We start from the raw sequence: 11440 nt of genomic DNA, 5'->3' as shown, positions 1-11440 counted from the left end.
AGACCGTGGATAACATGAGCTTATTCTTTATGGTAGGAAAGATTCCCAGCAACCGCAGGCTGAGATTGGTAAGAATGACTGGTTGGGGCAATTTGGTGTTTGGAATCCCCTCATATATTGTCTTTTTTGGAAAGCACCTGACCTTTAGTGTCCTTCAAATTGTCTTCATACTGTACCATTGGCTGATCCCAAATGGATGTCTGTCTTCCACATAGCATGGCTTGAGGCTTTCATGAGATAGTGATGATGCAATATACACTCCTCAAGGACTGCAAGGGTTATTTTATAGAGGAGAATCTGTGTCATACTTCTTGGCAGGGAGACCATGTAAATGGGTCTGAACGAAGCTTGTCCAGAGCCAGCTGAATTCTAGCTGCAAACGTACACTGAGGCTTTAGACTTCCATAGAGTACTTGCAAAGTGTTGCCACCATTTAAGTGCTGTTAGTAGATTAATTTCACTGTGGTTCAATTTGCACTTTAATGACATCAGGGTTAGAATGGATTACAGCCATTTCATCTGGCCTCCAGCCTGAACTACTGGCACCCGGTGCTATTCACCGAATTCCACAAACATTCTAGGAATATCACTGGTATGCAAACAGCAGCCTGTGGACTGTCCCAGTTATTCTGCATTTGAATTTCAGAACTGGTGACCTGAGGGGCAAAATAGTTTAAATGCTTGGTTTTGCAAATAAGCATCCAATCTCATGTGGCTGTGTGATGCCAGGCAATCAAGATTGTTTATAAATGTAGAAATATTATGGAAGAACACTGATGAAATCAAAAGCAACTTGACTGTAACAGTTGCATGTTGTTTTCCCCATCTGCCAACAACTTTTTTAATTGGTTGGCTTGTTTGTTTTATTGTGGAAGTTAATTTTAAAGATCTTGCAGGGGAAATGTATGTGTCTACACTGCGGGGTCACCTACATTTAAACTGATCCCTCCGCTACTAACAGTGCATTTAGCAGCAGCCCCATTCCAGAGCCAGCGCCCATGCTGCTGTGGCTTTGTGGCCATCCCTGCACCCACAGCCTCGAGGATATCTGGCTCAGCTCTGCCTCTGGGAGAAGGTGCATTTCCCTCCTCCTGCTGTAAATCTCCTTTCTGAGCCATCTGTGGAGGCTCACAGCTCCAGTGATGGCCGTGGGGAGCCGTGGCCAAGAACTCCTCTCCCAGCTTCCACAGAATTGCTGTTTCCTGTGGCAGACTTTTCTAGAAATCTCTACATTTCAGGGACACATGCTGCAGCTCTGTTCGTAACTCATGACTTGCTGGTGTTTTATTCAACTGCATGCTCTCAAGTAGCCTTTGTTTGCATTATTATCTGGAGCAGTGTGATATGACTCTCATAAAAATAGCACAGAAATAAGGTTTGATCTCTCTCCAACTACAGAGATAATTGTGAGCTGTTTGCTTGCATGATTTTCCTAGTCAGTTGTTATAGCTATTTTAAAATTATTCTTTCAGAACTATTTTTTTTTTCTGATGGGGTCACCAAGATTGGTGGTAAATCTTGATACACCTATCAAAACACTTTTTTTTTCACTGACAGAACATTTTGTATTAGATGTTGTAGCATTAGTGTATTTTAATATGTATCCCTTTCTTTTTCCGTTCTTTAAAGTAGTTTGGAGGATACAATTTTCAAATCTTTTATTGTACATCCTTTATAAAAGTGTCTCCATAGCTGCTTCTTTATTTCTTTTTTTTTTTTTTTTTTTTAAATCAGATTTCTTTCTGATAGGATCAGATCTGAAATCATTTGTTATGTTCCTTGCATTTTTCGTTTCTGGTCAGGCATTGCTTTTTACAGTTTCTGTGGGGGTTTTGAGGCTTTTGTGCTTCTTTTCTCCCCTTTTAATATAGATTCTGATGTTTGTCAGACCATTTTATTTCTGGCATCTTTGTTCTCTGCTTTATTTGATCTTTTCTGTTGGTGCTTTCCTGCAAGTTTTCTAACGAAATTTCTTTAATTTCCAGTTGATGTACTTTCTCTAAGTACTCTTGACATGGAAGAATAGCAGAAGAAACATTGTAGACTTTATGCTGGTTTGACAGTCTAATAGGAGATAGAAATAAACTACACACCAAAAGGGGGAAAGCAATTCCTTGTAAATATTACAGGTGCATTGTAACGGAAAGATAACACACCTGACAAATACGAGTGAGTGACTTGCAAAGGAGAAGGGCACCAGGCTGTGGGTACAGCCAAGCCAGCATGGGAACATAAATTTGTTGCTTGGTAGAGTGAGTCTCCAGGAAGAAGAAACGGAGACACCTCCACCAGTTTCTGGCTGTGAGAGGTGATGTATGGTGTACCCGGGTCCAGGGAGAGATGGGTCTCTTTACTGTATAGCCGCGAGAATTCAGAAAGAGGGTCTTGCCATACACCAGAGTGAAAATCCAAGTGTGAATTGTCCAGCCTCTGAACAGTGATGTGAAAAATCAACCAGCCGTTTAGAAAAACTTACCTGGCTGCTGAGGAAGGCTGGAATGGATAGCACTCAGCTGCTGCCGTTTACATTTCTCACGTTCTGCTTGCTTCATCAATTTCTTACAACCCTCATTGCTTAGGCTGGATCTTTTCTTGATGCCACTGTACACCACCCCAGCTGGGGACTCACAGAGGGGCTCTCATGAGCCAATTCTGCTCTAATTTAATCATTGAAATCTGTAGTTATGGTGCCGAAGCCTAGCTGGGAGTTGAGGCCGTGGTGTGCTGTGCTCACACACACAATCCAAAACAAGAAGTGACACTGATGCAAAAACCTTCCAGCTGGGGAGAGGGGGGGGCAGCAAACGGGAGAAATGTCAGAAAACCACGAGATAGTGCTGATAAAACTAGTCAGAATTTCCGCTGCGTGGCAGGGGGCTTTGCAACGTCCCAGCCAAGCTGAGGTATCAAGCTGGGGACAGCATCACATCAGCGAGCTGTGAGAGGCGCAGGGTGAGGTGACAGTCTGGGAAGTGCCCTGGAAGGACAGGAGTTCAGGGCAGTTTGCATGTGCTGACTCTAGAGTAGCAAAGCAAAAAAACACCTAGCCAGGAAAAGTGTGCAACTTCTTGCTTTTTTTCCAAAATGCTGAACTTTCCCTTGGGAAGTATTGGCAAAGCCATCCCTGGCCACCACCTCTCCGGAGGCCCCTGGCTCAGAGACGCTTGTTTTCAATGATTCCAACCTCTGTCTCTAGTAAGGGGAAAGCCCCATAGGCCCAAAAGGAAAAACTGAGTAGTGATACAACCTTTTAAAAGGAATATGCTTTCTGTGTAAGGAAATGAAGCTAGCCTTGGAGAAATTGTTCCCCAAAGAACAGGAATGTGACGAAACCTTTCCTCCAAGTTCCCAAGAATCACTGCCACCAGGTAACACGTGCTAGGGAGTGGGCACAGCCCCATTCCAACCGCTTTCGCATTTATGAGCCCGTTTGAAGAACCTTCTAACTTGGGGAAGGAACAAAGGAGGGGAGGACAGGAATGTGTAACACTTGGGAATGCTACTGAAAGATGTCACTTGCAAATGGTCTCTTATCTCACAGGTGACCCTCTTCATCACCCAGGAGTCCAAGATTTCAATTGAACTAATTTTAATGTTGAGAGGCTTCTGAGATTAACAGCCTAAATTGTCCGTGGTCTCCTTCTCCCAGCTCTTTGCCACATCACACTGAGAGCAAGGATTTACGGAAGCACAGCTGGCACGAGGCCCCAGCCATCCTCTGAGCTTCGGCAATGCCCAGAAAAACAAACGCTGGCAGAAAATATATTTCCTGGAGGATAAAGAAGCTGGCCCATAAGTCTCAAAGCGGGAACTGCTCTGCAAATGTGGAGCCACAGAGATATTCGGCTTGTGGAAATATTGCAGGAGGGAGTGCAGTTGTTCAGAGGGTTTTGGGGGTGGGGGTGCCTGGGTTTTTTCTACAAAACCTCAGTGCTTAGCATATGTTTTCAAAGCCCCTGCACTGGTAGAGTTGCTTGTGGCTCACAGTCACCTGCGGAGAGCTGGACAGCAGCTGTCCTTCTTGCATGAGAGGGAGCACAGGGGAAAGAGATGTCTGCATGGCAGACCTTGACGTGTCCTGCACAGCAGCGGATTGCCTAGGCTGTATTATTAAAATGATAACAATAATACCATGCATTGGCTGTGAGCTAGCACAGCCACACGTGGATGCACATCACTTCATTTGCAAGAGGGCTCTCCTGGTTATGCATTTATGCTTCCAGCCTCTGCACTGCCACGTGGCCAGCAATGACTGGGTGAAAAATACCTTTGCAGAGCTGCAGACTCAGAGTTTCATGGGGAAGGTGCCCCTGGGAGGGGGTCTGGCACCACAGTTGCTCATCGTGGCAACAGGCTGGCTGAAGTTGAGCAGCTACCGAGTCTTTCCTCACCTCCTGCAGCACAGGGGGTGGGAACTTTGCTGCCCTTTTCTCCAAGCAAGGACCCCAGCCAGCCCAGACCTGCTCTGCTCATGGTAACTCAAGGATCCTTGGATCTCCCAAGGCTGAGGCAATCTCCCCTCTCCCCCCAGCCTCCTTCCTCAGATGTCACTTACCTGTGTTATACCTCCCCAACCATCCCCCAAGACTAAACACACAGTTAGACCAGCATGAAGCAGCTGCTTGCAGACCCCGGGACACGGTTCCAGCATGTGGTCACAGCCCCCCCTCACAGAACAAGCCAGCCAGACCCTTCAAGTCTGATGCCCCTCCAACAAGTCCCCAGATTTGATGGGCTGCTCAGGAGCACCTGTGTGGGGAGAGGCACCATCATAACCAGCATACCAAGAGCAGTCAGCACCACCGTGAGCTTTTTGTTTGACTCTGATGAGATGTTTAGTAATTTCTGTATGGTCTGCTTACAGCTGAGAGAGGTGGCTTCGTCTGAACTGCTTCACTTTATTAGTTACTTAGAGAAAAAAGGAAGAAAAAAGAAAACTGCCTGAGGTTAGAAATTAAATGCTCTTTTCTGTCTCTTCCCCCTTAAGAAAAAGAGCAGCAGTGTTTTGGCAGCTGGGTGATCTCTCTGCTGTACAGCTCGGGGGGCAGGTGGGACACCCACAGCAGAACCCTGAGCCCCTGGCTAAGGCTGCTAGAGCCCATGTCAGTGCTGTTGAGGGACAGCCCCTCTACAGACAGCTCATTTTCTCCTTTCACAGGGAAAGGGGAGTAAAGAAAACCACCTGCAAATGGGGATGGATGAACCCCACAAAGCACACTGGAGCACAAATCTCAGCTCACCCATGGTCGCTGGGTCTTGCCAGTGTCCCAGCAACCCTGGGATTCATTAAAAGGAAGTAAATGAGGTTTCTAGTCCTTAGGACTGCAAAAAGCACCATGTCACTTGGCACTTTAGGTCCCTTTGTGACACGCCCCCCTTTTTTTTCTTTTTTTTTTTTTTTTTTTTGAGTTGGACCTGATTTTAAAGCCAAAAATGTCTTTGAGATAGCAAGACAGGAAAACTGCCTTTGAAAAGCTCAAAGGGAAAAACCTCACTTAAAAATGCTCGAAGTATTTTATGGCTTTTTTTTTTTAATTCTTTTTTCTTGTTCAAAACCCATTTGCTGAACCTCACTCTGAGATGTTCACACCCCCAGAAACTGATTCTGGGGCAAACACCCTGTTCATGCAGGAGCCACAAATGTGCTTTACCCTGGTGCCAGGAGCTTGGGGCAAAGCCCTGGGCACTGTGGTCACTGCTGAGAGCACTCTGCAATTAGTGCAATTAGTCCAAATTTTCAAGAAAAGGTTGGCAGGCAACACCCCCACAAATGAGAGTAGGGATACTCTGCAAATCTGGCCACGGCCACGCATAATGCCTTTTTCCAAAACTCCAACCCTGAAACTCACCATCCCCGGAGGTTTTGTTATCCTCATCTCTGGCTTTCTGGCACTGAAGATCTCAAGGAGAAAAGGGCTCTGCTGCTGCTGATACTGGACACCAGCACCATCTGGCCCTGGTCCTTATTCACTCTAGATTAAAGACTGGAAAGCTTTTATGAAGTCAGAAGAAAGAAAAAAAGAGAAAAAAAAGTGGTATGTCATCTGGATTTCCTACTGTTTGCTGGTAATTAAGTTTGTCACAATCTTGACAGAGCTGGGAACAATGGAAGGAATCAGAAAGGAAAGGCAGAGGGAGGGAAAATATAATAAGAGTCTCTGGAGCTTTTTCCTTCTGATTCTGTTACCAAAGAAAATTATTAAAAGAAATAATGATATTTCCGTGGTGTTTGCTCCCCAGTTCCACTACAGATATAAATTAAGCCTAACAATTTGTCAAAATTTTTTTTAAGCTCAGGTAATGTCATTCCAATATTTACTGGGCTGCACGCCAGTCCCTGGGGTTTATATCAATTCAGATCTAGTCTCTGCCTCTTTGTCACTCCCTCTTTGTTGTTTCATCTTAGTTTATATCCTTTCTTTTACTTGGAGAGAGAAAACAAAAATCATCCCAACTCAGCGGCAGTGTCTCAGGTGCCAGGCTGAAGGGCATCTCAACAGAAGGACCTGCCCATCTGTATCCTCCTGCAGGAAAAAGTGATCATTAGAGTTCATTGTCATCTTTTGCTCTGTTCGCTGCAGACCAGGATGCAGGGTAAAACCAAAACCGCTTGGGGCTGATTGCTGCTATGGGAACCAACGTCCCTGCTTAGCTTTCCACCAAAAGCCCCAGCGCATCACCCAGGGCTTTATTACATCCCCTATGCCAAGCTGGCAGAGGTGAAGCTGTCTGCAGGTTGTCCTTGTCAGGAGCAGGGTTTCAGGCTCCTCTGGGACCACAGAATCATTTAGGTTGGACAAGACCCTTAAGAACATCAGATACAGCATGCAAGGATGCAGGCAGAGCAGGGGTATTGGCAGGGCTCCTCTTGGACGGTGACCAAGCTGCAGAAACCCAAACCAAGGGGCCACAGGCTTCGTCTGTGCAGCATCCATGATGTGCAAGAAGATCCCTATTGATGGCAAAGGGATGGTCTGCACGAAGGAACTGCCTTCAGCGGAGAAGCAGTTTCAGGACTGGAAAGGCACATTTCCAGACAAAAGAAGAGTCTTTGTTCTGGAAACATTTTTAAAAGGAAAACAGGAATGTGGAGAAGTCATTGCAAACAATTACCCCGAGCAGTTCTGGATTTGGCTTCATCTCCGCTCTGTCAGTGCCCAGCTATGGAGCTCTTGCTGGTCTCTGCATGTCCATGGAGCCCCCAATGTGCTTTAGCGGTGGGCTTGGCAGTGCTGGGTTAACAGTGGGACTCGATGATTTTAAAGGTCTTTTCCAACCTAAATGATTCTGTGATTCTGACTTCTCCCTATTTTCCTTTAGCTTCCTGGGCTAATAATTATTTGCCCCTTACGGGAAAACACGGTCCCTGCCAAAACTACTGCAGCAATAAGGCACACAATGGGACAGCTGCTCTGATGTAAATCTTGTGCTCTCCCACCTCTTTCCAAATTTTTCAGTCTGCAGAGGGTTCTCAAAGTGGACTTTGCAGAGGGCCGTGAAAATAGATTTATTTTGGAATATTTCCACTTGTCATTACAATTAATCACCAGAACCCAAGGAAAAGGAGCGCAGTTTATGAAAACATCAAGCAGGCAATGTGACTGCAGGAACCTGACAAATGGGACAGCAGGACAGAGAGATGGTTTAGAATAATCCATTTTCATGCCAGCTCCAGTAAAAAGAAAAGAGAAAGACTGAGCAGCATCCTTCCCCACGACAACCTACAGAGCATAATCGTGGCCCTCATCTGAAACCATGCAGTAGCTCCCCAGAACATTTTCGAAAGACAAGGCACCATATTTTTCAAACTCTGTCTCAAACACGATACTCAAGAGAGTACCTCTGCCGTGAAAAATAAATGCTCCTCTATAAAAGAACTAAATCCACATTTTTCAAAAGCAGCCTCAACTCTGGACATGAACTTCAGAGTACATAGAATAATGTTATCTCAAGTTTTGCTTGCTCTGAGGACACTGGCAAGACGGACTCTGTTTCTCCCCCTCTTTCCTTGAAAGTACTTCCACTCCCCTCCACCATCTGCCACGAAGCAAGATGCTCCTCTGGGATGCATCCCTCTGCAAGGTCAACATCATTAGCATGGAAGAGAAGCGGGAGCGGCCTGTTTCCTAACTCGGCAGTTGAGACATAGACTTCAAAGTAAGACACATGGAGGCTCCAATAACTGCACCCACGAAGCACTTATAAATGATAACCTGCCACAGGAGGGCAATGCCAGCCCCAGCATCTGGCTATGAGAACAGGCAGAAGCATCCCGGGTCCCACTCCCTAGGGAAGTGCCCAGCCGTCCGAGTTACCTGGGAGGAGAACGATGCAGAGGACAAGGAGGAAGAGGAGAGCCCCTTCCTGGCAGCCTTGCGATTCTCACCTTTGGTTCCATTCAGTATCACGTACTTGCAGAGGAACAGATGGACGAGTCAAATGGGAATTTGTTCAGAGTTCCACTGCAGCAAGAAGAAACGTGTTTTGTGTCAGTCCAAACCAGTTTATTTTTTGCATCTTGGCAGCTGAGCTGTTACGAAAAAACAAACAAACTCCCATCCTGCAGCCCTGCCTTGGTCTTTGTTGGGAGATGAGCTCCTCAGACCCCTGAATACAGGTGTCTGGGGAAGGCTATAAGGGTTCTGGCATTTGCCTCCCCGTAGAACAGAGCCATGGATTTCCCAACGCCAGGCAGTCCAGGGAAGGGTGCCCCAGAGACCCGTGGCTCTCAGCCAGCCTCCATGAGAGGCAGGACGAGACCAGAACATCTTGTGAACAGGAACATGAAGATGTTCTTCATCTACCTGCTGGTGACCAACCTAGGATGAGTATCCTCCACATAGCAACACCACCATTTCCCATCACAATTCCAGTCAGCTGGAGCTCCTGCCAAGGGAAGAAGAATCACCACACCATGAAGTGGAGCATTTCTTTAATTCCAGCCCACAACCAGCTACTCATTGACCAGGAACTCCACAAGCTTCTTGACCTGCAGTCAACCATGAGAAAGTTAATAGCCAGCTTTCACCATGAGTTTTGTTGGCAATTCATAACCAGAAAAGCATACACCTAGGATTTCCAAGATTAATTACGCCCCACAAATAGCTCATTATCTCTGAGACACAGTGTTCTCTGAACACCTACCCGGGAGACTGCCATGGGACACACGGCTCTGTGGCTGTTATTTTAAGCGGACACACCAAAATCCTCTTCGGCATTCCCCAGCAAGGAAGCCCTCAGCTGGAATCTGTAGAGGGAAGGAGCTCTTTGCTCCAAAAGCTGAAATTCAATTTGTGCTTAATAATTAAAACTTGAAATAACAGCTTTCATGTGCGAGCTGAACCATTAAATTACAGAGGTGGATCTAAGCCTTTTTACACTGGGTGGAGTTTACTCATGTGGAAATTTCTGGGTGCATCCTCCAGTGGACTCATTAATGATGTAAAAAAGGTGAGTGGGCATCAGTTTTATGGCATCGTTTAAAAATGTTTCTCTTCCCTTCCAGACTGCAGAAGAATTTTTGGGTTGTTTGGCTGGGGTTTTTCAAGCCACTTGGCGTAAACAAATTCCTCATCACTTGAGCTGTACATCAGTGTGATGCACAGGACTTTTTTCAGAGACACACTGTTGGAACCGAGTGAATTTACAGCAGCCTCAAATGAGGTCTGTGGGGCTGGTAAAAGGAGTCAGTGATGCCCCCAGGACTCCTCTGACAGTCTTATCCAGGGCCTTGTCCCAAGCCTCAGCCACCAGCGTGGCCAGCAGGTCGGGGGAGGTGATCCCTTCTGCTCTGCCCTGGTGAGACACATCTGGAGTGCTGTGCTGGTGCTGGGCTCCCCAGTTCCAGAGGGAGCTACTGGAGAGGGGCCAGTGGAGGCTACAAAGATGATGAGGGGATGGAGCATCTCCCCTGTGAGGAAAGGCTGAGACAGCCGGAGCTGTTCAGCCTGGGGAGGACTGAAAGGAGACCTTATCAATGCCGACAGATCCCTTCAGGGCGAGTGCCAAGAGGACGGGGCCAGGCTCTTCTCAGCGGTGCCCAGCGACAGGACACGGGGCAACGGGCACAAGCTGCAGGACAGGAGGTTCCATCCGCACACGAGGAAAAACGTCTTGGTGTGCGGGTGCCAGAGCGCTGGGACAGGCTGCCCGGAGGGGCTGCGGAGTCTCCTTCCCTGGGACATTCCAAACGCGCCTGGACGCGCCTGTGCAGCCAGCCCGAGGTGACCCTGCTTCAGCAGGGCTTGGGCTGGGTGCTCTCCAGGGGTCCCTTCCCACCCCGACCCCTCTGGGGTCCTGTGAATCACAGAGATCTTTGTTAAACTTAAATCGTTTAAGAGACACAAGACAGACCTTTCTAGCTGTTCACACACCCAAATCTAAGTATGTTTGTTGAAAAGGTGTAGTAGGACTAAGGAAATCATAATGTACATGTTAATTAATGTACATATTTTCTCAGTAAATTTTGCACAGGTATAAATTGTCAAATAAATGATGAATGCTATGGAATAATTTATGTGAGCTCTGTTTCTTACTTTACATGTTCTAATTACTGATATGAACACATCCCAATGAATTATTGAAAGTCACAGAACAAATAATAAAATTAATTTGTCACCTGTAAGTACATGAGAAGCCAAATTCAAATAGATATTTAATTCTACTAACATGTTACACTGTGACACTTGCCCAATAATTGGCAGCAGGAGAGGAAGTGCTCCTCCTGGCCAGCTTGATTAGCAGCTTCATTTCTTCTGTGTTTTGCTTGTGGCTTCCAGGGTTGAAATTCAGCAGCTACGGAGATGCTGTTCATTGTTGGACCTTCAGAGGGAACTACAAGAGGCCAGAGTCCTTTACGAAGCACCATGCACAAAACCAACACCCGTCTCAAAGCATTATAAACAGCACTTCACACTCGCACAGCGCATTGCAGCTGAGAATTTCGCAGTCACTTGTAGATTAATTAGTTAAGCTTTACAATTTCCCCGTGGAGTTACATATTACCATCCCATTTTTACACAGTAAAAGAAAAGATGGGGATATTCTGGGCCTCTAAATGAAACTGTTGCACAGTGTGAACTGGTTTTGCAGCTGTGGCCAGAGGTTAGAAGCAACTGGAGGAAAATAGCCAGTAATTAACGTTGCTGGTTGTTAGCATGCTCGATTGCTTGTTTCTCATACACACAGAGAGTAATTGTGTGTCTGGTTAAAAACAGTGCCCTGCGGGGTGGATTTCTGACGGTGCGGCTGTGTTCTTTTGAAAAACTGCCCTGGATGATTTGCCCAGCAAGCTATGTGCAAACATTTAGCAGAAGCACCTGCCTAAAGGCCCCCACGGTGAGATGCTGAGCATGTGTCCTGAATGGATGGATGCAGCCACTCCCCTCACCCCAGCAGGCACACTCCAGCCAAAACCACGCTGCTTACCGATTAGTTATCC

This window comes from Falco naumanni, chromosome 10 (genome assembly GCF_017639655.2).
Source record: "Falco naumanni isolate bFalNau1 chromosome 10, bFalNau1.pat, whole genome shotgun sequence".
In the NCBI taxonomy this organism is placed as follows: domain Eukaryota; kingdom Metazoa; phylum Chordata; class Aves; order Falconiformes; family Falconidae; genus Falco; species Falco naumanni.
This window is presented reverse-complemented; position numbering follows the sequence as displayed.